The sequence below is a fragment of the Brachycentrus maculatus genome, unplaced genomic scaffold, assembly GCF_059751285.1.
Source record: "Brachycentrus maculatus isolate JH-2025_06_01 unplaced genomic scaffold, ASM5975128v1 h1tg000241l, whole genome shotgun sequence".
NCBI classification, from domain to species: Eukaryota; Metazoa; Arthropoda; class Insecta; order Trichoptera; family Brachycentridae; genus Brachycentrus; species Brachycentrus maculatus.
The window spans coordinates 309,994-337,081 of NW_028280992.1; the positions used below are offsets into that span (position 1 = coordinate 309,994).

The 27,088-nt window shown below is 32.4% G+C and overlaps 1 protein-coding gene across 4 annotated transcripts in view; it reads left to right on the forward strand.

The window, feature by feature from the left end:
* The first annotated feature begins 14,212 nt into the window (after window positions 1–14,212).
* The window catches only part of cib (thymosin beta cib), a 45,168-nt gene continuing 32,292 nt past the window's right edge, over window positions 14,213–27,088 (forward strand). For all 4 annotated transcript variants that reach the window (XM_088265009.1, XM_088265011.1, XM_088265010.1 and 1 more), the window contains exon 1: window positions 14,213–14,308. The gene's annotated coding sequence lies outside the window, so the exon portion shown is untranslated. The remainder of the gene's footprint in view (window positions 14,309–27,088) is intronic.

Sequence of the window (27,088 nt, forward strand, 5' to 3'; positions counted from 1 at the left end):
CCCACCTGTATTAAAATATTTCAATCGACAACTTTGTGAAACTAGTAACTCTAGGACAGTGAATATTATAATATCCATCGATAGCATGATGTTGGTGTGAAAGCACTACAAGGAAATGAGAATTTCCTTCATTCATTATCTTCATTTACAAAATTGCTTCCGCTGATATAGGCTGTAGATCCATTGTGTAGTTTTGGTTATTAGACATTTTACAAAACAATATTTTGATACCGAGAGGATATACGCATGCAAGTCTTGCCTTTAGTGAACATTGTCATCCAGCTTCAGATGGAACAACCCACAGTGTGAAAGAATAAAGCCTGCAATGCGTGTTACTATCAATTTCTTACTAATTCACTTGAGCGGTAATTTAAATATGTAATGTTTTATCCTTAATAACTCGCTAATTTTTACAATATTTGTTAGTGATTGATAATATACCCTATTTTGTGGCATACATTTTATGTTATTTTCATTAATAGTCAGTTCAAATACGTTCAGTGAATATTTGTTTATTTTATTTAACTATAAATTGTTACCAATAACTTACATTATTTTATGAAACCAGTAAAACACTGGTTGAATGGGTCCCAAGACGTAAAATATTTCCTTTTGTACAGTTGCTTTTCTTTTGAATAATGTGAATAAAAATTGTATAGAATTATTTATATTAAAATGCGACTGAAGAACATTAAAACCCTGAATCCTTATGCCACCGATTTGTTGATTTATAAACGTGAAGATATTTATGATTGTAAATAGTTTTGTTATATGAGAAATTTATATTATTGTTAGGTTATCTTTAGGGAAAGGTCCGCTTTCAATATAATTATAAATTTTGGTGCTAACGTGCGGTTATAAAGGAAGTCTAATTCATTGATAATAAATATTAATTTGGTGTTAGGTAATATTTTTTATAAACCCCTATAATGTGATATTTACATGAAGACAATTACAAACCAGCTTCATTAAGACATTCCTCATGCATTCCTATGCATTATTCTAAGGCACTGAAATATCCTTGTGACAATTTTCACGTCAAAAACACTTTTTAAGGTCCAGTCAATAGCATTCTTTATGCTAGGTCAGATTGTCTATTTGCCCTTTCTAAACACTCGCTTCTCAGCCGGCCAACAGGACAGTCCATTATATTTGGTCGCATGAATGTCGTGTCATTTGTCATCTCCAGTTTGTCAGCTCCATCATCTGTAAAGTTAATTCCTTCCAGACTTGCATTACACAAGAGATTGAAAACATTATTTAACCAAATATCAAATGGAATTTCTTCTTCCGACTCTTACCTGCATCCAATGGTGCATGGGTCACTCCATCGTATTGACGCAGCATTATCTTGATCATAAATTACACAAATAAAGGGGTCAGTCTTGGCTTCTGGTACCAGTACCGGATGATATTTAATAAATACATATGTGAAAAATAATCACAAATATTTATTTTTAACCCCTGGGAATATAACCCGAGACCTCTAGTATGGTAGTCAAATAAACTAACCTCTACACTACTGAGACAAACTGGAATTTATTGGTTACAAAAATACAGATTCTTTCATACTTATAAAACTCAGAAAAAATTGTTTTTGGAATCAATAAATGCCGCTTAATGGTTAAATTTTAATGTTTTTACTTTCTCATCTATATTACAACCATTTGAGTTAGACATTTTGCAAATAAAGCTGATCTTGTCAACAGAATAATAGTTCAATTATATTTATTTAGATGTGACGCCGGGCACTTGCCAATGGCTCTAATTTTTGGTTCTCATATTCTCCAACATTATCGACTATATTTTGGTTTTTTTTTTTTGATTGTCATCTCTATAGTATAATTATTCAGCAGAATAGACAAAAAATATTTGTACGAAGACCTACTTAAAAATAATTATAAAAACTTGACAGCCCTAAATAAAACATTTTAGACTGGCAACATTAAATGTCATTTACAAATATATAGTCGAACTGGCTGCGCCACTAACTTATGTAAACGTGACTTTTTGGATTGGATTTTGTCTTTGGAATGTCTTAGTGGAATGACATTTTGGATGTGTTCGAGTAAATGAAGCATAACTTTACTAATTATCTTTGAAACATATGATAGAATTTTTACTAGAAAATATACCCCGTCGATCTCAATGTTATCCACATAAAGAGAATTGTATAGGGAGGTATTTTGTATTTGAGTATTTGTTTTTATTTATTCATTTTTTGGTATAACTTTGTGAGCTGATGATTGGCATCGTGATGTTTATACTGATATGTATATGAAAAATAAACCCAATCCTCAGATTTTTCCAAAAAACTGATAATATTAATTTGGTCGGGATAAGTTTGGTTTTCACCCTAAATAAAAATAAACATTTTTTTTACCCAGTTTACAGTATTTAATTATAATTTAATACTATATGGACATTGGTTGACACTTTTTCACGGCTGATTTAGAATAATCTCATTTCAGAATAATGAATCCTTTATTTTTTGTTTTAAAAAAACATTGTATTTCTTTTCTTCTTATTTAAAAATTGTCTACAGCATTCATCAATATTAATACAATGTGAAATCAATAATTCAAAATGTTTTCATTGGTTTAAATAAAAAAAAATATTTTTAAAGATTGTATAAAATACATATATGAAAGAGAAAAAAAACTAAGGAAAAATTCACTCATTATTTTTTTTAAATTTTTGTCTTATTATTTTGAATGGCACAAAAAAAATGGTGCAAATTATTTTACTGTGTTTATTAATGCAAAAATCTGTAAACAGAAATTGTAATGGTCATCCCCTCCATTACTAGGGGTAAGAAAAAAAAAATCACCTAATATATACCTAATAAATTGATTTCTTTACAGGTTTATATTTGTTTTATTCAACAAATAAATATTTATTCTATTTGTACCCCCCTCCCTCATCCCCCCTCACCTCCCGTCCCTCACCTCCAATCATCAGTTTATTCATTATTGTACAGAACCTGAAACCATATTTCTATGTTGTATTGTATGTCCTATTAAAAGACGTAATTTACAGAAATTAATATAAGAAAAAAATTGTTTTATATTTACTATATGAATTATCTTTTCATGAGATATTTAAAAAATAATTGGAAAAGAGCAATATCATCACTACATGACAGATAAACCTTTTCTTATTCTTCTGGCCCCTAATTTCACACAAGTGGTACGTAGGGCACTGCACCAAATCAATGAGGTTTTGACTTGGTTGCTTGATGAGGGGCAATATGATGTATCGTCTCCTGGTCCATTAAAGATTTTATTTTTTACATAATGTTTCCAAAGGAATTTATGAGATGTTACTTTAGCATGATTTTAAATCTTGTAAAGCAGCCAAATATAAAGGCAAAAATCCATAGCATGTCTTTATATCCACCGAGTATAGTACATATAGGTATACATCCCGACTGTGGAGAAAGGTTAAAAACATTGTTGTGATGAACTTTAACATAATATCACTATTTCAAGGTATCTTGTGTCATCATTTTTTTTTTTTCAATAAGTAATGCTGTAACTAAATTAGCGAAATGGAGGTAGGTTTGTATACCAAATCAGGAAAAATATTTTTCCTTTCTTCAACCCCTATTCGCACCCATATATTGCACCATATCGGATTGATACAGTGTAAACTTGATCAATAATTATATGAAGGCAAGTTGATCGGTCCTGCACTCAATATCTTAACCGTTTCCGGTCCCCCAAAATTAAAAAAAAAATCTAGGTCGACAGTTACATTCCAATTGGAAAAAATCTCTTGTCCTCTGCTCCACATACTGTTGTAATAAATACGAGTGACAAAAATGTAAGCTTGGAATTTAAATAAATATTACTAATGATGAACAAAATGTCGAATAACATCTGACATGGGACCTAAGAGGAAAAAATCGATGTCGAATGAGATTCGACATTGGACCAGTAAGGGTTAAAGTTTCTTGTTATATAGAACTAAAACTTGTCCAAACACCACACACAAAGAAAAACAGGTAAAGTTTAAAAAAAAAGGTTTTAAGTTTTTTTAAGTAAACAAATGTAAACACCACATATCTGAAAATATTTTGGTATTGATTAGTGACAAAATAACGACCTCTGTAACGTTGCGTAATTACTGACATCTTTGGGTATTGTGTGTTTTAAAAACAATGTTTCGAAATTGGTTCATAAATATAGAACTTCCAAGAATTTGAGTTGAGTAGTTGTCAATAATGGGTAGAATTGGTGAATGTTACACGTGTGTAAAGTGATCACTTAAACCAGCCTTTGACGGTCGTCAGCCCTGTAAATGCCCAGACTTCCATATTCTTCTTGATCCTTGATGAGTTGTCTAAAAATAATATGAAAAATAAATCAAAGTGATTTCTCTCAGTCCAATATTTTTTATGTTACATGCATCAGCATGCATCACTGATCACCTTTTTTTATCCTTTTCACATCTAGTGGTTCATAGGACGCCACTTCAGATTGGCGGTGTTAACATAATCCTCAATTCATTGAAAGCAAGGTGATCAGTCCTGTGCTCCAGACTTATAGTGGAATATATTTGATAGGATACAGATGGCATAAGTGAAGAAGCTCATTGCGAAGGACTTTACTGACATGTATAAGAGAAAGGAAATGAAAAAGGAATAATAGGTTGGCAAATGGGCAGACTGCTCGAGGTTGCTTTACCCATACTGAACAATATTATGGACTAATTGGTGATGTGTACAAATTTCTTAGGGAAAAAATCAATCACCTTGTGTTCATAATCAGCTTATCAATCGAATCCTATACCCTATCTGTTTGTATGGGTTAAGGTGGGGACTGACCGGAGTCATTTCATCGTAACGATGCGAGGATTCGTATAGTCAGTACAGCGAGTTGAGCTGCTCGCCGCTCGTTCCGAGTACTCTATACGAGCGACGTTACGACGAAATGCTCCGGTCAGTCCCCACCTTTAAAAAAAAAAGATTGAGCCATAAATTATGCTTTGCATTTCAAAAGTACACCATATTATAATAAAAAAATAAAAATAAAACCCTTACCGCACCCCAATGGTGCATAGGGCACTGCTTCATATAAACGCAGTGTTATCTCGATCGATTACACATGAAGGAAAGGTGATCAGCCCTCCACTTCAGGTACCAGTCCAGTGTAATATTGAATAAATATTAGAGTGAAAAAAAAATCACTTATATTTACTAAACCCCCCTGGGAATCGAACCCGAGACCTCCAGAACATGCTGACCATTACACTACGGAGGCGGACATATTATAAATATTATTATAAAATCACAGCAAAAAAAGCACGTTATGGAATAACTAAATTATTATATCATTGCTGTAAGAGCTGTTAAAAAATTTGGAGTAGCCAAAACCCTGGTCTTGTTTTAGGCCCTGATTTTGACGCCTCGCGCTCGCCTTGATTTTGACAACCCTGATTCTGTCGTACGCAACGCAACCGCAAAAATTCCGCTTACTTCAACCACATCCTAAATTGTAAGATAAGTATGCCTAATATCGATCGTCGTAAATCAAACTCAATATCATCGCGTGCTAAGCATATTATTTCAATGAGCAAAACGTTTAATTTCAACATTTTGAAATTCGCGCAATAATCTGTTTTCGGTGTTGGTATTTAAAAAAAAAAACGAATCGTCAAAAATATTAGGTACCTACTTACGACAAGCGTGTTTTCAAAAAATTGGTACCTACTTTAACTCTATTCCAAATAAAAGGAATATATTCTTACTTATTTATTTTTTTACAAAAATGGTTTCGAGACGTAACCGTCTCTTCGTCAGGACAATCACTAACACAGCATGCAAACAATACCACCTCGGGTACGTCTCGAAACCGGTAGACATAAAAATCTCGGTGAGTGGTTGTATACTATTATTATTAACATTTTTGTGAAAAAATAAATAAGTAAAAATGACTAACAACAAAGTAAATGCTTTAAATATTAATAATATTGAGAATGGAATATATGCTGTTTGTGATATTACAATAATCATAATCTCTCGTAAATTACGGGCGCTCAACACCCATATGTCAAAAACCGTTACCGTACGCATCGCCATCCGTTATTTGACAATTTATATCCGTACCTTTTCTATTTCCGACTAATATTCGATGAAGACGTAATTTTTTAAAATTTTAATACATTGAACATTGACAGCCATTAAGGTAAGACATGGAGTCAACAGTTGTTGTCATCGCTGGCTATATAATGAATGGAAGAGGTTGCGCTTGAATACGATAAATTGCAACTTAATGTTCTCTAAACCCATTTTTTTGTTATAACACCGTTTTTGTATTGTAAAAAAATGTTTTTCTTCGAAATAAATATATGGTTTTGAAAAAAATGAGTTATTGAAAGGTAAGGAGTTAAAAATTGAAAATTTCAGGGCATTTTCAAAAAAAAGTCTACTTTCAATATTTATTCTAAAAAGAAAAATTGAGCCTGGACACACGTCTAACCCTCAGCGCGGCCGAGCGCGTTGTGATTTGAGCGCTTGAGATACAGGCCTCAAGTGAAAAGTCAGTGTTAAACTTGATTATAAAAATACAAGCACGAACCTAGTTTGCTTATCTATGTACTCTTGATCCCAAACCTTCAAATATCACTGAATGAGTGTTTTTTCGATAGAGCTAACTTGAGTCAGTCTATCATTTTCGTCAATAGGGTATTATCATTATTTTCGTCAATAGGGAGGAATATGTAATTTGACATACTCAACCTATACAGGATTGTGTATGACTCGTTTTGTGTTTATAACAGCCGATATAATCAATATTTTCAATCATCATTTTCTTTTGCAAAATTCGCCTTCGTAAAAACGTTGTTTTCGTAACTTGGTAACGAATGACGTCACAGAAACGAATCCACACTACTACTATTACAGCTCTATAAAGCAGATATATAAAGGGATACACTACATAACACGCCCGATGACGTAAAACTTGATGACGTATAGCGGTGTCTGTTTTTCGTTTTATTCAAATATCTAAAGTTTAAACTTTAATATCTCCTTTACTTCTCTACAGATTTCAACAAAAATGCTACCGATATTCTTGTGATTTTTCAATTTAATTTATTAGCCAATAATAACACATCGTGAGAATGATCCATTACCTACCGCCATTTGTTTTTGGAGTATGTACTCTATAAATATGGTCAGTCTCTGTCATTTTTGGGGAATATTAGTATGTAACAGTTTTTTTTTAAATCTGTGACAAAATTGCAACATTCAATTAAACAAATGTTGCCAAATAAGAATCAGTTTCTGGAGGAAAATGGGTTTCATTCATAAAGCATTTTTCATTAAAAACGTGTTTCTCAGACCAGTAAGTTTCCAGAACGCGCCAAGCGGAACTAATACCAATTAAAACCAGGCAGACGGGTCATATTACGGTATCAAAACAGTTCTTTCACACTCGCAGGTTTTAATTTTGGCCGCTGGAAAGAAAATTATCTTCATATTACAATATAAACTGCAAACCCCATTAGCCCATTAGATTTGTTTGTAATACTTTTTGACATCACAACATAGTTTATTCGAATAAGAATATGGTAGTCTGGGCATTTACGGGGCTTACGACCGTCATTGGCTGGTTTGAGTGATCACTTTACACACATGTAACATTCGCCAATTCTATCCATGATTGACAACCACACTACTCAAATTCTTGGAACTTCTAATTATATTGATCAATTTCTAGAGTTAACAATATGATTCAACAGTATTATAACTTACTTAATCCACATCTGTTTCACATCTATGTAGAGCATATGGAGTTCAAAACCCGCCTCCAAGAGTTCTTCTGCTGCTAGCTCCTTTGCATTCACTTAAGTGAGCATCCTGGGCAGCGGGAACTTGATGCCTTGCCAAAGAGGCATGGTTGATGAAGGCTCTCGTGAGGCATGTGAATTACACGGCCAAGCCAACTTGATCCCTTTTCTTGACTACAGTTGTGACTATGGGCTGCTGCATCCTACGCCTTATTCCCTCGTTCCTCGCGAAGCGACATAACCCCTTCACACCTAAAATTCTTCTCAATATATTCTCAGTGCTGAGTATAAGGCTGCTATGGGGCCTTCCTTGTAAGCTGCCGTGTGTCACAGTCGTATAAGAGAATAGGAGTAATGCAGACATTGTATAGGTGGCATTTAGTCCTCAGCGAGCACAAATGTGATCTCCAGACAGCCTTTCATCAATTGATTCGCCACTTTGTAGCAATATTTATCCAATTTTTTCATAAAGTTTACTCGGTAAATATCACATTTCTCAAAATCCTTCATACTGTTGTATGAGGTGCCTGCAAGTAAAATTATATTGCGATGATGCAGAGCTTAAAATACTCTATAATTGGATGACAACTCACTCACCAAGACGTAGAACTTGATAATAATATGTGCCTCAAGAAACGAGCGGAATATTATTCGTTGTTGCCTAAAATTACTTATTTATATCACCGTCAGACGTCGGCCAGGACTAAAGTTGTAAAAAATACACTTAAACCATTTAAACTAAAAACTAACAGTTTAAAACCAATTTTAAACGGTTGAAAGCTCGACTACGCAACTATTAAAAATTGTAATAGTAATGTGTTTAATTTGAATTTATTTCTTATAAATAGACGGATTGCAATTTATAATTTGCACCAATTATTAAATTATAATACAGTAAGCGAGCTGCTTTGAACGTGCATTCACTAAAACATGTACCCTGCTTCAATTTTTGCATATATTATCATTACACTAAAGACAGATGAGTCAAAATCGCGAGAAGAATCAAGGCAGCGTTATTCAGTTATACGAATGCGAATGCTATTACAGGGGTATTCATCTCAACTGAAGTCAGTAGACCGTACAAAGATTTGATTTATGATTATTCCTCTAAATTATTAATACGCAACATTCAAGAACCAAAACCAATTGGTTTAGCACCCATCAACAATCAATTTTGCTGTTTTAATTATTGTTCTTCTTCTGAATAAAAAAAACTGTAAAACCAGGGTTGTCTCAAAAATATGCCTCCCTTGCGTAACCTAGAAAATGCCGTTTCAAAAGAAATATCAAGAAATTGCAATTATTTTTTAAATATACGAAATAAAAGTACCTTGTACATTAAAAATGCGGTAAATAAATAAAATTTTCCCTAAAAGGGAATGTGTAAAAATGGTTCACATCGCTTTGCCCTTTGAAATTATGATTAAGAAAAAGCGTATTTCATGTAAAAAGCGCACATATTTGAACGCGTCTTTTGTTATAAGTTATGACTATCCCTCTTCATTTCCTTTTCAATAAAGCAGTCCTTTACCCTGACCTCTTTCGTTTGTGTCATCTGTATCCCTTCAAATATATTCAACACACCTTTGAACTGATCACTCAGCCTTCGCTTATCTCTTATAAAAGATCTGTTGCACAGTAAAAAGTTCAGTAAGTGGTTTGATATTTATTTTTAATACATTGTATTCTATTTGTAAACTTTAAAAACGTTCTCCTGAAAAATCAAGTTTTTTTTTATTTATGACGTTTTTGAAAGGAGTGAGCGATATGTATCAGTCGAGGTAGAAATGTACCCCAAATGTATTGTAAAATTATTATCATTATTTTACATATTCCATTTTGATATGCTTGGGTCTGGAGCCCAGGGTTGATCACTTAGCCTCCACAATCACGTTCGAATAAAAACCACGTTGATCAGATGCAGTGCTCTATGCTTCACTTGTGTGTAAATATAGCCCAGAATAGAAGATAACTACATGTGATGTGCGAGATCTTTGGATCACACCCTGAAATTTATTAGATCCCGTAATTCGTTCACTCCTTTCAACAACGTCATACTGTATATCAAAAAACTGTATTTTTCAGGAGATCGTCTTATAAGTTTAAGAATATAATACAATGTATTGAAAATAAATATCAAGCAACTTATTGAACTTTTTACTGTGCAACAGATCTTTTTAGGTAAAACCTGAAGGTTTTTTCTCCATTTGAAAAATATTTAGTATATTTAAAAAAATAATTAAACAATACCTTTTCTGCAAAATGCAAAAACAACACTTTCTGCCCTGTAGCAGGGAAATCTTAAGTTAAAAATATGCCGCTTTTGCTGGGATATGGTACATTTTTTGGGCATTCCGAAAGCATGCACAACTGAAAATTGACGATTTTTGATATATGACGTTGTTGAAAGGAGTGAGCGAATTGTGAAGTAGCAAATATATTGAAAATATATGTACTCGTTTATACATTCATCAAAAAATTATAAATATCGTAATTGTAGTGTACTTTTTTTCAATAAATCATGAAGAAAGAAATACTACCGGTCCATTTTTTCTATCTTTTTACCCTTTAGGAATGTTGTCACTTTTTAATATCAAATTAAAAACTATCTTTAAAAAATATTTAACTTGTGTATTCGATGCAACCAAATATTCATAGGGGTATTTGAATAATCATTTCTGCATCTAAAATAAACTTTCGCTTTCTTAAAAACGAAAACCAAAAAATAGCCTGCTAACCAGCTACACGATTATTTTTCGAAGCCGAATAATGTAATGGCTTTTCTAATAAAAAATGATAAAACAGCTGATATTAGGTCATCCAGGTCAAGTTCAATGATAAACCAATAGGTCTTAGACAACAACTGTCTGAAGCAGATATTTAATCATTTTTAAATACAAAAATGCCGAAATATAGATTATTTAATAGCTAGGTACATGGATAGATGACACATCAAATAAATAACGTGAGATATCTGTAAAATACAAATAAAAATGTAATTTTACATATCGCTCACTCCTTTCAAGAACGTCATAAATCAAAGAACTTGATTTTTCAGGAGAACATTTTTAAGGTTTAAAAATATATTACAATGTATTAAATAAATATCAAGCCTCTTATCGAACTTTTTACTGCGGAACAGAACTTTTTAGGTAAAACCTGAAGGTTTTTTCTCCGTTTGAAAAATATTTAGTATATTTCAAAAAATAATTAAAAAATACCTTTTCTTCAAAATGCAAAAACAACACTTTCTGCCCTGTAGCAGGTAAATATTAAGTTAAAAATATGCCTCTTTTGCTGGCATATAGTACATTTTCTGGGCATTCCAAAAACATACACAACTGAAAAATGTCGATTTTTTGTTTATGACGGTCTTGAAAGGAGTGAGCGATATACCAAATAATATATTGAATAATACTGGATAGATTCATTCCATTACGTTTTGAGATTTTCCAAGCCGGAGTAATTGGATTTCCGTACCCCCAACCCTCTACCCTTTAGTCTAGTGATTCAGCGGAAAATTGTATTATTGTTAGACTATGAGACACTTTCTGTCCTATACATAATAGAAAGTTCATTATGAAGGTCGGATGACTCGTCTGAATGTTTATTTTTTTATATAAAAAAAACGATTTTTTATCGCACGTATTTCTCCGTATAACCGCTTTATGACTAATTTGTTTGCTCAAAAATCTCGATATCATTCTAAACACAATGAAATTATTCAACTGTTTCGGTCATAATTTAATACATGCGTATTTCATTTAAAACAAAGAAAACATATTACAACTTAATTTTTATTTATAATGGTTAATACAATGGAACCTCGAGTTACGAACTTAATTCGCTCCCCAAAACTGTTCGTAATTCGATCCGGATTGAAAAAGCCCTTCACAACTGTAACAGTGAGTGCATCATGATAAATTCCGTATACAAAACACGTAGTCTTAAAAGGAAGAATTTTATATAATAAAATAAATTTGCCTCCGTACGCACGTCGGCATTTTGTTCATAAACCGAGTTTCACCGTATGTAATTATTGTTTCAAAATAATGTTATAAAATATATATTTAATATACGTCGTAGATAGATTCTTTTATTTATCTTACTTTCCTAACGCATCGGCAGTAAATGAAAAATAAAAAGGTCCGCATTCACATTTTTTGCACTGGAATAAAATTCGCTGTTAATAAAATGAGAAAATGAGTAAATTCAATGATTTCATTGAAATTAAGCTGACGAGTATGTAGGTGCATTCGTAATTTATAATTCAAGTGTAAAATATATGTTTTATGTATGTATTTGTATAAACATTAATATGTATGTTCAAACGTTCCCTGTATGCAAAATGATTTGGTATTGGTTTGCTAGTGTGCGCAATGACTCATTCGACGACATTCTGCTCGGGGCTACATTACGCAGGAGATATTATATAAATATTTTAATGCGTTATACCGTCCATTACAAATGTCGTTTTAATGTTTTTTTTTTACATATTTTCAATTTATTCTTTAAGGAAAGATCCCACGAAATGCACTCCCCATCATAGTAAATCCATATTACGAAAAAAATAGGTTTTGAAAGTTAAATTTCACAGAGAATAAGTCCCCACACCACTCTTCCACCGGACTCACAAACATTCTTCGCCTCTTTCATATTTATACATCTCTTCATCTGCTGATCATTTTGATTCCTGACCTATCCACATTTAAGTATTTAAAATACATGATGTCAGGTTTTTCTCCGCTTCTATTTTTAAGTAGATGCCTATTGTAACAATACTTTCGCTTCATACAATTGGTTTACCGTTTATTCCTCACTCGTTCGTCCAAATGTACAAACCATCTCAACACATCTTTCCTTATTTTATCGATAATGCTTATATTGGCTTTATATTGTTTTCTTATTTCATCATTTGTACAGATTAAGATTTCAGTGCCACGAATATCGTTTTTTAATACTAAAATTTGTATCCAAATGACGTTTTCTGAATATTTTAATGTGGGTTTTTGCCACAGTTTTGTTAATGTATAAATATATTATTTTATTTCTTCACTGCGAAACTTCATGCACCCTTAACAAGCGTTACCATCAACATAACAATTGCGCCATCATTTCGTCAGCCGTACCTACTTTATTTGCCTTTTTATCCCATAAAACACTAAAAAAAACTTCCAATAAATATTTAAAAATGATTTATGCAATTTTAAGAAAATATTTTTCATGATTTAAATCAAGAACCTTCAGGTAATATTTCTATTTAATGTCTAACTCTGGAAATATAAATAAATGTTAATAAAATAGAAATGTATTCCTCACCCAATTCAGCTCCGGTGAAGTGTGATTAATAGTACAATATAGCCCATCAAACGAAATTCCACTAGAAATCTGGTTGTGCCATTTTTCACATTTCTGTTTTATTGTCATTCAAACTAATTGGCGTAGGTAATAAAATAATAATAATTTGAAAAAAATAATGCATTCCACGTTTACGCTTCGGCGGTGCACGGAAGCCACCCGGTGCGATGCGCGGCGTACGCTGAGCAATGGCCTAACATATAGTGATGTGCATAACTAATTTATGCCGGCATTCGATCATTAATAACCGAATATGACCGATTAATTAGCTAATAATGGAGTGTTGCCTTTAATAAAACCACAATCCCACCAATGTACACGCGCATTGCACAAATAGGAACCTTGATTTAAAATATGTGAATAGCGAACGTAACGCATAAAAACTGCGTTAAAAGCCAAGTAAAAGAAATGAAGGTTACACTAAAAAATGGAATAATTTCTCCTGAACTTGAGATCGGGACCTACAGCTTCTTAGTATCAAATGTATGCCTAGCTTAGAGATAAAGCGTCAGCTCAGATGGCTCGGAGTTGTTAGTTTTTTTCTAAAAAAAATTATTTTAGATCGTTGTAATTTGTTGTACGTAAAATTTTTTAGCCTTTCGCCTAATTCGTCAAAAATAAAACGTTCACTTTTGCATAAATAAAATAATTTAACATTTCTAAAATTTGTTTCTTGTTTGGTTTTTTTAATTACCTAACTATTGGATAAATGACTCTTAAATTTTTAATTACCTAATTATTGGATAAATGACTCTAAAATCAAGCTACGGCTTATGCAACACCGCTGATCATGGCCCTACTTAGGCTTCAACGTTATAAGTTTTACAGTATGTAATCGTGAGTGGATTTACTCTTTATGTTTAAAGTTAATTTCATCGGTGAAAATTCGAGGCAGAAATACTCGCAATTACTTCTTCTAGGCGTCAATTATTCGGTTATGAAAATACTCGAGTTATTTGTTAATCGTAACCGGTAGTTCGATTACTACACTAGCGTACTGTTGTACAAACCGATCAGCCGAGTAGGTACTACTTCATCGACTACAAACCGGCCAACTGTCAGTTGCCTACATTCTCCTTTCCAGTGTGCTAGTGCTCGCCGGTCCTAAGCTCTATAAGCTCTGCTACTTTCCTCGGATTTTATCCAGAAATCAAAGGTAAGGCTTCTTTAGACTATATTCTACCCAAAAACGCCATATGTTTTACTGATTTATGTGATAAATTTAGCAAATTTGTGTTTTCTATCGCGCTCCGGCCGGTAGACGCCACCAGACGGGCGGGGTAGGTTTATACATTTCGGTATGCGTGTTCAGTGATCTCTTTTAGGGTCGCGCCCATGACACTGCGTATTATAAAATTTGCATAAAACTACCCCTTTCGCACGTGGCTCCTAAATTAAAATAAAATCTAATATCATTAATCTCACACCCACACTTTTGAAACATACCGGCTTTTTCTCTAACGCCATTTTATTGTAATTTTAATTCAGCTTATAAGGTACGAAATCTAAAATAAGAGCTTATTTATTGTTTTCGCTGCCCGGATTTAGTAAAAAAAATATTTATCTCTCTGTGGTATGATAAATAAACTCTAGAGTTAATTAAACAAAGTAAATATTTGCACAGAATTTAAATATTTACACAAAAGTGTGAATCCTAATTTTTCCATCCGCTGAATTGGTAAACATTTCTACAGCTGAATAAAAAATGTATAAATTCAATAATAATAAAATAAAGAAAATACTTTGAAATAGGTACTAGGTACCTACCTATTTATTTTCTATGTCTAAAATAATTTGTTAAAATGTACCCCAAAATTTATGTTCGATTTTTAAATTCTTTTAGCGGTTATTAAAAAAGTAATAATTTGAGATATATAATATTTTAGAATGGGAAAAACGCATTTATTTTCTAAATATACTTTTAATAGTCTGTTCTTCTTGGCATTGACCTTTTTCCTTATTTTTTTTTAAAGAGTAATATTTGTGATGATGTACATTTATTTTATCACAGTTCGTTTTTGTGGAATCACAAATTTGATATTCAAAAACTATTAATTTAGCAGGGAATAAATGCAAGAGCAATTTCAAATAATGAAGTGAGATTAATTTTTTTTTTAAATAACGCACATTTAAAATATTATGATTTTAATCTGTTCATACGACTTTTTTTATAACTTTCCAAACCTTTTGTGCATAAAATTTTTAAAAAAATCTCGTGAAACGTGGTCCGTGACTCAGACCATTAAATTTACAATGGATTTTAGGTCGATGACCCTGAAATGCAAGTTTTAAACATTTTTAAATGAACATCCCACAATCTCATATTTTGAACGTTATGGAAAACGCATATACATATGTATACTTCTAAACTAATAGATACTTAGAAACTAAATATTGTATTATATTAAATATATTTAATTTTCTTTGTGTTTTGTATTTTGTATTTATTTCTAAATACATATTACTGTTTAAAAAAAGGTTTTTAGTTTATTTTAAACCTATTTTTATATGTCGGCTTTAACGGACACCCCCTCCCCCCAATCAGCCCGTTATATCGAGGATGTATGTATATGGAATAGGCGAAGAATCTTTGCAAATGTGGCGTTCTATTCTCTCTGCTTACCCCTGCGGTCGATGGTTAATTAGTCAGTTAATTTATAACGAGGTTTTACTGTAGTATGTTCAACTTTCAATTGTTGTATCCCATATTTTTTTATTTAGTACGTCTGTCCGGTCGATATATTCATATTCTTTGCGATTTACGACAAAGATAGCGATGCATTCATCCAACGGAATATTAATAGTAGTAGCAAACATGGAAAAGAAGAAGATATTTTTCAATTACAACTTTCATCATTACAATACGGTTAGAAGTATTTCTTGGAAGTTTGCAATAAAAAAACGACTGTAATTTAATGTACCGTTGATTAGCTTGGGAAATTTACAATTATTAAACACAATTATTATTTATTTGCATTCTAAAAACAAGACAGTGCTACTAAAAGTAATACACTGTTTTTAACTGTAATACTGATTGCCATTTATTTATATTGCGAGAAGTATGTTAAATAAAATATGGAACAAAGGCAAAATAAAGGAATGGGCAAATGATCAAGAGTTAATTCTATGAAAATTGTAACATAGTAGCGAATAGTACTTCTAATATAATCCTTATTATAAGAAATTCGCATTAGTTTTTTCAAATACACTTAACAAGAAAAGTGCTTAAAAATTAATAAATAAAAATAAATTTTATAGATTTGAAATATATGTATGTTTATATATATTTATATATACATATCGACGGTCCCTACGTAAAGTACTCAATCTGCAAATCTGTTACTTTACAGGAGAGAGCTTAAAAGATTTTTTCAACACATTCTTTTTTATTAATTAACGGTTTTATCTGAAATTCTAAACTAGTATTATTCACAACATTTTGAGTGTGTCCAAATACTTGTTCACAAAATCTGGATTATCTCCAATTACAGGAGTTATTTTCATATTATTTTTTGACATCTCATCAAAGATGAAGAAGAATATGGAAGTCTGGGCATTTACGGGGCTTACGACCGTCATAGGCTGGTTTGAGTGATCACTTTACACACGTGTAACATTCACCAATTCTACCCATTATTGACAACCACACTACTCAAATTCTTGGAAGTTCTATATATATGAACCAATTTAGAAACCTTGTTCATGAATCACTAAAACTTCACTAGAGACATCTATTGGTGAGATGTAAAGAAGCTTTTTATTAAGCAGAAACTCTTATATTAGTATGTGAGATCCGAATCCCGGATTATAATCACACACATGAGAAACGCCAGAAAATACCATTTTCATTTTTATTATTAAGCTTATAATTTGACCAGATAATTTATTTACAACATTTTGAGTGTGTCCAAATACTTGTTCACAAAATCTGGATTATCTCCAATTACAGGAGTTATTTTCATATTATTTTTTGACATCTCATCAAAGATGAAGAAGAATATGGAAGTCTGGGCATTTACGGGGCTTACGACCGTCATAGGCTGGTTTGAGTGATCACTTTACACACGTGTAACATTCACCAATTCTACCCATTATTGACAACCACACTACTCAAATTCTTGGAAGTTCTATATATATGAACCAATTTAGAAACCTTGTTCATGAATCACTAAAACTTCACTAGAGACATCTATTGGTGAGATGTAAAGAAGCTTTTTATTAAGCAGAAACTCTTATATTAGTATGTGAGATCCGAATCCCGGATTATAATCACACACATGAGAAACGCCAGAAAATACCATTTTCATTTTTAATATTAAGCTTATAATTTGACCAGATAATTTATTTACAACATTTTGAGTGTGTCCAAATACTTGTTCACAAAATCTGGATTATCTCCAATTACAGGAGTTATTTTCATATTATTTTTTGACATCTCATCAAAGATGAAGAAGAATATGGAAGTCTGGGCATTTACGGGGCTTACGACCGTCATAGGCTGGTTTGAGTGATCACTTTACACACGTGTAACATTCACCAATTCTACCCATTATTGACAACCACACTACTCAAATTCTTGGAAGTTCTATATATATGAACCAATTTAGAAACCTTGTTCATGAATCACTAAAACTTCACTAGAGACATCTATTGGTGAGATGTAAAGAAGCTTTTTATTAAGCAGAAACTCTTATATTAGTATGTGAGATCCGAATCCCGGATTATAATCACACACATGAGAAACGCCAGAAAATACCATTTTCATTTTTATTATTAAGCTTATAATTTGACCAGATAATTTCAATGTTACACGTGTGTAAAGTGATCACTCAAACCAGCCTATGACGGTCGTAAGCCCCGTAAATGCCCAGACTTCCATATTCTTCTTCATCTTTGATGAGATGTCAAAAAATAATATGAAAATAACTCCTGTAATTGGAGATAATCTAGATTTTGTGAACAAGTATTTGGACACACTCAAAATGTTGTAAATAAATTATCTGGTCAAATTATAAGCTTAATAATAAAAATGAAAATGGTATTTTCTGGCGTTTCTCATGTGTGTGATTATAATCCGGGATTCGGATCTCACATACTAATATAAGAGTTTCTGTTTAATAAAAAGCTTCTTTACATCTCACCAATAGATGTCTCTAGTGAAGTTTTAGTGATTCATGAACAAGGTTTCTAAATTGGTTCATATATATAGAACTTCCAAGAATTTGAGTAGTGTGGTTGTCAATAATGGGTAGAATTGGTGAATGTTACACGTGTGTAAAGTGATCACTCAAACCAGCCTATGACGGTCGTAAGCCCCGTAAATGCCCAGACTTCCATATTCTTCTTCATCTTTGATGAGATGTCAAAAAATAATAGTATTATTCATTCAAAAACACGATAAAATAACATATTAAATCATTTTAAAACTTTATGCTTTGTCAAAATTAAGTAGTTAGCGTTTTAGGAGTTCAGTTTATTTCGAAAATTCCATGTAGAAAGCGTCTTATACGCCTGAGAACTAGGCGTATTTTTTTATTTTTTATTATTTTTTGTTTATTTATATTTGTAGATAGCGGTCAGTTGATAACATACACCAAATATCTCAAAATTGACAAAAATGTAGTCAGAGCACTTTACGTAGGGCAAGTCGATATATTTGTACCAAAAATGGTTGCCTAGGTCTGCAGTCTAGACTCAGAGAATTAGTGAGGGGAATAACAAAATTTCGATTTTCACTCAATAAAATTACGTCTAGTGCTGCGCCACTCACGACCAACGTGTAATATCTACGAGTATAATAAGCCATGTTCGTACTCTCGTACCCTCCAGACGATTTTTTTTTGCAAACTACCCCCGTTGTGTGGGGGACATAAAAGGAAGGGGTGCTGATTTATACAGAATCCTCCGTGCAATTTTGTACACCCCTCGTTAACAGCGTGGTCAAACGAATTTCATTTGTGTTGTTTTAAATGGTGCATCTTTAAAAATATATATTCACAACATTTTGAGTGTGACCAAATACTTGTTCACAAATCTGGATTATCTCCAATTAGGAGTTATTATTTTATTTTTTTGGCATTTCAACATAGATGAAGAAGAATGTGGAAGTCTGGGCATTTACGGAGCTTACGACCGTCATAGGCTGGTTTAAGTGATCACTTTGAGATTCTGCTTAGTAAAAAGCTTCTCTCATCTTATCATAGATGTCTCCAGTGAAATTGTAGTTATTGATATATAGAAATTGATCAATATAATTAGAAGTTCCAAGAATTTGAGTAGTGTTCTCATCAATTATGGGTAGAATTGGTGAATGTTGCACGTGTGTAAAAAAAGTCGTTGGAAATACATACATGGTGTAGAAATAGGTCCTACAAAAGAACGTAATTTTCCTCGAAGAAGCATCGCAATATCGTCTTTTGTTCGTGAAGTATGTCTATTCCATCCATCTCCCTCTTTCGACGAATGATGAAATGTCTGCTCCGGCTATTATATTCAACGATTTAGTCGGTATGTATTTCAGCAATTCGATAACAAAACCGCAAACGCAAAACCACAACTAAACCGTCGCAGTAATTAGAATCATTAAGGCCCGATATACGATAAATAGCAACTTAATTTTCTTCAAACCCAGGTAACATTTGACGTAAATTACTTTTTTGCTTAAAATACTATATTTGTATTGAATAAATATGTGTTACTTAGAAATTAATGCATACTTAAGTATATGGTTTTGAAAATACAAGAGTTATTGAAAGGTAAAAAGTTGATTTTTTCGATATATAGATATCTCTTCAAACCCTTATCCGCTCCCCAATGGTGCATAGGGAACTGCATAATATAAACGCAGTATTATCTTGATCATTAACACATGAAGGAAAGGTGATTAGCCCTCCGCTTCAGGTACCAATCCAGTGTAATATTGAATAAATATTAGTGAAAAAAAATCACTTATATTTATTAGACCCCCCCCCCCCTGGGCATCGAACCTGGGACCTCCAGAACGGTAGCCGAGCGTGCTGACCATTACACTATATATAATATATATTCAAAATAAGTCAAATTCCAATAAAAAATATGTAAATCGTGCGTAGAGTGTGGTATCGAACCTGGGACCTCCAGAACGGTAGCCGAGCGTGCTGACCATTACACTATACGTAATATATATTCAAAATAAGTCAAATTCCAATAAAAAATATGTAAATCGTGCGTAGAGACACGACCGGCTTCTCATACTGCATAACGCATACTGGATAATCCAGATTGCGAGTAAGGCCCTAATATGAGTGTGCAATAACGCTGCTTTAATTATTCTTTAAATACTCTAATCTTATTGGCAATTTATCACACCAGCGGTTAATCACCCATTTTTTAGTTTTCTAAGCATCGAACAAACGTGTTTTCCTACACTGTTGCTTTGATTGAGCTACTTTAATTGAGTTTTTAATTTGATACTCTGCAGCAGAATTCTGATAAGAATTTTCAGTGCACAGATGCGGGCCGACTGTGTCGCTAGCTTTTCCGAATAAATAAGAATAAAACAATTTGTCGCCCTCCTTTGCAATTAGGATACACTAGGGATAATAATAATTAAGAATAGTTTTACGGTGGTATGGATATGTGGAGCGAATGGAACGCGAGAATGAATGTGAGCGGGAGAACAAAACGAGGACGGCCGAAAAATATTTGGCACGATCAGAACCTAAAATCTGGTGGTGGCAAAAGTCTGCGTATGACTAGATGTATGGATGTGAAGGAAGCGAGGAGTGTATGTCAGGACAGAAGAGTATGGCGTTTCATCCTCTCTGCCTACTCTTGCGGGGAAACAGCGTGATGGTAGTAGTAGTAGTAATATACCCACGAACAGGTCTAGCCTGTTCGTGGGTATACAATATGGTATAAAGCTTTTGTAATAATATTAAACAAAAATGGCGATAAATCTGCAAAAAAATAGGAAATATTATTTAATAAAAGTAAAAGAAAAGAAACAGTAAAAATAATAAAACTACATTTTCAATCTTAAAATGTGTAACGGTCGTGTAAGTTTTGCTTGTTTATTTTAAATGTTAAAAAAATCTTTCTGGTATGTAGATAAAAAATTAAGTACCTACGTATATTTAAAATTGGTTATTCTATTTATAAAAAAAAAGAAATACCAGTTATCGACCCCAAAAAATGGTTGAATTATTCCGTTGAAGGAAATTCTTGAAATTATCGGCATTGACAAGATGAATGAAATTAAAATTCCACTGTTCCCTCGGGCAGTTATTTGAATTTCTGCTAGCCATAATGACATTGGGCCGCTTATTAGAATTCAGCCTCATCCCATGTCCCATGACGTGTCTCTTGAGATTTATGATGTCCTGATACCTTTTCCCTCTTTTTGTGTCCTCCATTCTGTGGGCGTTTGGCGAACGATGATTCAGCTTTGCCCTAAAGACAAAGAGTTTCCTACATTATAAAAATGTTCTAAATTTTATGGACGGAAATTATAAATGGTCGAGTATAAAGAACATCAAGTCCTTTTTAACCTTATATATGTTTCACGCTTGGTTTATTCAGATAGGAGGTTTGTTCACCCTCGTTTATCCTAACTCCATGTAGAGTTCGAATTATCCCAAAACAACATATGGCAGCCGCAAAGGCATATTTAAATTGTAAATCCCGATACTGCCGTATTTAAAATCGACTCTTCAACGGTTGTTTTGTCTGGTCAATTCGGTTTATACAGAGCACTTGATGATATAAATAAATAATGTATTTATCTACTGCTTCCATAACTGAAGCGAGTGAATTGGCAAACGCTAAACGAACCCAAGCCAACCCAAATATTATCCCATGCGCGTAACTATTATTAGAGAGATGTGAGAAATATCTAGCTAAATAATACCTGGTCTTTTAAATTCAAATCCACTCAAAATATTTCACAATCAGGCTTTTTAAATGTTGGATCTAATCCGGACCCAAGAAAGCCATTAATCACAACATGTGTTACTACATGCTTTAAATATAGTATGTAGCTATGTACCAGTGGCGGTACTACCCTAGAAGCCCAAAAGCCCGGCTTGCCTAACAACTCCAAATAAAAATAATTAAATCTAGACCAAATGATTAAAAATACATAATTAATGCATGACTATTTTTAAATTATCGCGCGCTTACATGATTATTAAACACTATGCATGCCATTTTATGGTGATGGTACTTATTGGTTATGGTTAATATCTGAGGAAAATATTTTATTATGGTGAACATTTTCTTTATTTCAAGGTGATGGCTATAACTTACAAAAGTTACATGTTAGCATATTTTTACAATGATGACAATACATTGTTTATATTTATAATACTTTCTGGGTGCTTACTACACTGGGAATGATATGAGGTGAAGAAATTATAGGTACATCATGTATTCACGAATGTGAAAAATAATGGGCTTGCCTTACTGGTAAACCCTAGGCACGCCACTGCTATGTACACGCGTGACCATCAATGGATAATGGGCTCTTTTGTAGTCAAAAAACCTAATTTGACGGGAGAAGTAAAAACTTTTTAACGACTCGAGATCGTGTTACAAAGAAGCCACTAATCTGGAATTTAATGAAAGAAAAATACGCATCTTGTATGTTAGATCTCTTTCAAGTGGTCTTAGTTTAATCAAAAGTAATTTCTGACTCGAATGAATTATGGTTCAAAGTTACCAACGATGTATTCGCCGAATTTCGTCAGTCGAGTTCTTGTTTATTCCATTAATATATTTTCTTAAGCTTCATTCCTCACTTTTTTCTGGAATAAATAACCCCCATCGCAAATCGAAAACACATTTAAATATTTTACTGACAAAGTTTTTACAATCTACCTGAGATTCTTCCATTAGTTTAACGCCAGTAAAAATAATAAAATCTGCACTTCATCAAACTAAAAACTCATTCCATGTTTTACCGTTTTTGTTTCCATTAATGGTTCGATAGTGTTCTTGGAATCATCCAGACCAATGATTCAATTTTAACTTTATCTCTTTGGGAATGAGTACTATCTAATCCCTTGTAAAAAATCCATTGCACAAGTTCCACCTCGATTCTAACGACTGTTCTATTTTTTTATGTTTAAGTGGTTTATGTGTGATGTTTGAAGCGAAGGCGATACAATTCCAGGATGTCCCTTAAAGATAAGGCCACTAACAAGGCTAGAAATGTATGACAATGATTCATGCTGATTTGATAGCTGAGGAATTTTTAAATCGCCACCACAAAACAGGGCAAATTGATTATTTTCAGAGCTAGCGCCTTATTAAATACATGATTTTACAATAATATAATACATAATTAAAATGTAACTTTGTTTTAAAAATCACTATAAATATTTTATTATAACTTAATTATAATGTCTACCGGTTTCGAAGCTAACCGCTTCTTTATCAAGACTAATTAATAATAATAATAATAAATAATAATAAAACCCTTATCCGCACCCCAATGGTGCATAGGTCACTGCGTCATATAAACGCAGTGTTATCTTGATAGTTTACACATGAAGGAAAGGTGATCAGCCTTCCGCTTCAGGTACCAGTCCAGGGTAATATTGAATAAATATTACAGTGAAAAAATCACTAATATTTATTTTACCCCCCTTGGGAATCGAACCCGGGACCTCCAGAACGGTAGCCGAGCGTGCTGACCATTACACTACGGAGGCAGACTAATTAATACTAAGTATAAATCAGTCTTGATAAACAAGCGGTTAGGTTCGAAACCGGTAGACATTATAATTAAGCTATAAAATATTTATAGTGATTTTAAAACAAAGTTACATTTTAATTATAAAATGGAAAATCACAAAGTTAGTACTTTAAACATAAATTATACATGATTGTACTTTTCAATGTTTGTTTTGACCTGTTTTTGATCGAGAGATTTTTCAAATTTATTTTCTTACATAATTGTTTAGATTTATGTATTAATTGTTAAATCAAGCACAGATTTTTGAGTCTATGAAGTGGTATTTTATTGTTAAAAAACACATAAAAATTAATATTGTGACAACTGTTTCGCCTAGTTATGGCAGTTTCAAACGAATGTGAAGATTAAATGGACTGACGATCCTTAATTAATACTAAGTATAAATCAGTCTTGATAAACAAGCGGTTAGGTTCGAAACCGGTAGACATTATAATTAAGTTATAAAATATTTATGGTGATTTTAAAACAAAGTTACATTTTAATTATAAAATGGAAAATCACAAATTAGTACTTTAAACATAAATTATACATGATTGTACTTTTCAATGTTTGTTTTGACCGGTTTTTGATCGAGAGATTTTTCAAATTTATTTTCTTTCATAATTGTTTAGGTTTATGTATTAATTGTTAAATCAAGCACAGATTTTTGAGTCTATGAAGTGGTATTTTATTGTTAAAAAACACATAAAAATGAATATTGTGACAACTGTTTCGCCTAGTTATGGCAGTTTCAAACGAATGTGAAGATTAAATGGACTGACGATCCTTAAAGATTAAAAGGCCCGTCAGTCCATTTAATCTTCACAATCGTTTGAAAATGCCATAACTAGGCGAAACAATTGTCACAATATTATGTGTTTTTTAACAATAAAATACAACTCAGTAGACTCAAAAATCTGTGTTTGTTTTAAAAATTAATTCAGAAATTAAAATGGAGTTCTACAAATTAAACGCCAAATCAATAAATAAGAATATGGATGTTTGGTTATTTACAGGGTGAACGACCTGTCATAGGCTGGTTAAGTGATCACTTAACCAGCCTGACAGGTCGCAAACTCTGTAAATGCCCAGAATTCCACTTCTTCTTCATCTAAGTGGAGATAATCCAGATTTGTGAACAAATATTTGGAATATAATTAATACATAAATTAAAATGGAATTAAATGCCAAATCAATAAATACATTTTACTTTTCAATTTTTGTTTCGACCGGTTTTTTTCATTTATTTTCTCACAAGTGTTTAGGCACTCGATTCTGAAGTTCTTACTGATGTGTGTACCAAACCTGTCGATTTACCGCTGCAGTTTATTTCTTGTATCTTCACTTGAAATTCCTGCTCACATATTTTATTCCGAGTGCTTGAGATATGTTCGTGGCGCTGTTAATCCGTTGGATGAACTTGGAATGAAATACTTTGTCTTGACGGATTAACAGTTAGTCATTAGGCACCACACACAATATGACTCGGCGGTAGAGGAATCGGAGCGACAAATTATATTTAATTGACAGAAACTGTTGCTTTTGGGTGCTTAAATCACACAATAAATATTGTTCATTTTAGCACACAAAGGCGTTATTCAGTGGGTGTACTGAGAGAACTATTTTTAGAAGTTTTCGCGAATCAGGTTTACCTTTTTTACAAACGGATTGGATTGGTATGGAGAAGTCTTTTGATGGAATATACGTTTTTTTTTTTTTTTTATTTTTACATATCCTGTATACATTCATTTAAACATTTATAAACATTTTTTTTTAATCCAGAGACCCACCAAGCCACCTTATGTGTCTTGTCGGTGGAGTTCTCTTTACATACGTTTTTTTTATTGTTTTTTTTTATCCATTTTAACCTAAAATACACACAATTATTTATTAAAAACTATTTTACAATTTTCAAATAATTAACTCTTGATCATTTACCCATTCCTTTATTTTGCCTTTGTTCCATATTTTATTTTGACTTTTTACCTCCGTCATATTATTTTTTGGCATTTCAACATAGATATAGAAGAATATGGAAGTCTGGGTATTTACGGGGCTTACGACCGTCATAGGCTGGTTTAAGTTATCACTTTACACACGTGTAACATTCACCAATTTTACCCACGATTGACTACTCAAATTCTTGGAAGTTCTATATATTCTTATATGATTCAATTTCGAAACATTGTACTTGAATCACTAGAATTTTAACTAGATCTATTGGTGAGATGAAGAAGCTTTTTTATTGAGCAGAAACTCTTTTATTAGTGTGTGAGGTCCGAATCCTGGATTATAATCACATACATGAGAAACGCCAGAAAATATCATTTTCATTTTATTTTTTCAGCTTATAATTTGACGTACTCGAGAAACGCCAGAAAATATCATTTTCATTTTATTCTTTCAGCTTATAATTTGACCAGATAATTTATTTCTAACTTTTTGAATATGCCCCCCCGTAAAAATGCCCAACCAGTTTTCCATTTTCTTCTTCATCAATGTTGAGATGTCAAAAAATAATAAGAAAAATATCTCCAATAATTAGAGATAATCCAGATTTGTGAACAGTGTTTGGACATACTGAAAATGATGCAAATTAATTAATCGTTTAGAATTATTCGCGAAAGTTTTTGAATTATCTTTTTTCTTAAAGAATTCAAATAGAAGAATAAATCGTAAACATTTGCAGCTGCACATACGTCTGGATAAATACTTGGCACATCCAATCATATGTTCTCCAATTCTTTCGAGTATTTTTACACACATGTGGGCAGGTTTGCGTTTTGATAAACATAAATACGAAATTTCTTCCAACCTAATCTTCACTCAATCAAAAATAGTGTTTTGTAATATTTATTCTTTGCAACATTGTAGCTGTATAGTGTCATAAGTAATCACTTTCTTTATTTTATTTATGGTCATCTTCACACCTGGTATTGACGTTAAATGGTGTCTAGTTATCTCGTGGTTTAGAAACCACGAGATAACTAGACACCTAGACACTAGGTTATTTTATTCACTATACCCATGCTAGAGCATGGGTATAGTGAATAAAATAACCAATAGACATATTGACTTTTATAATATTAACGTTTTCAGTGTGTCCAAATACTTGTTCACAAATCTTGATCATCTCCAACCATCGGAGTTATTCATCATATTATTTTATGTCAATAAATAATATGGTAAATAACTCCTATAATTGGAGATAATCCAGACTTT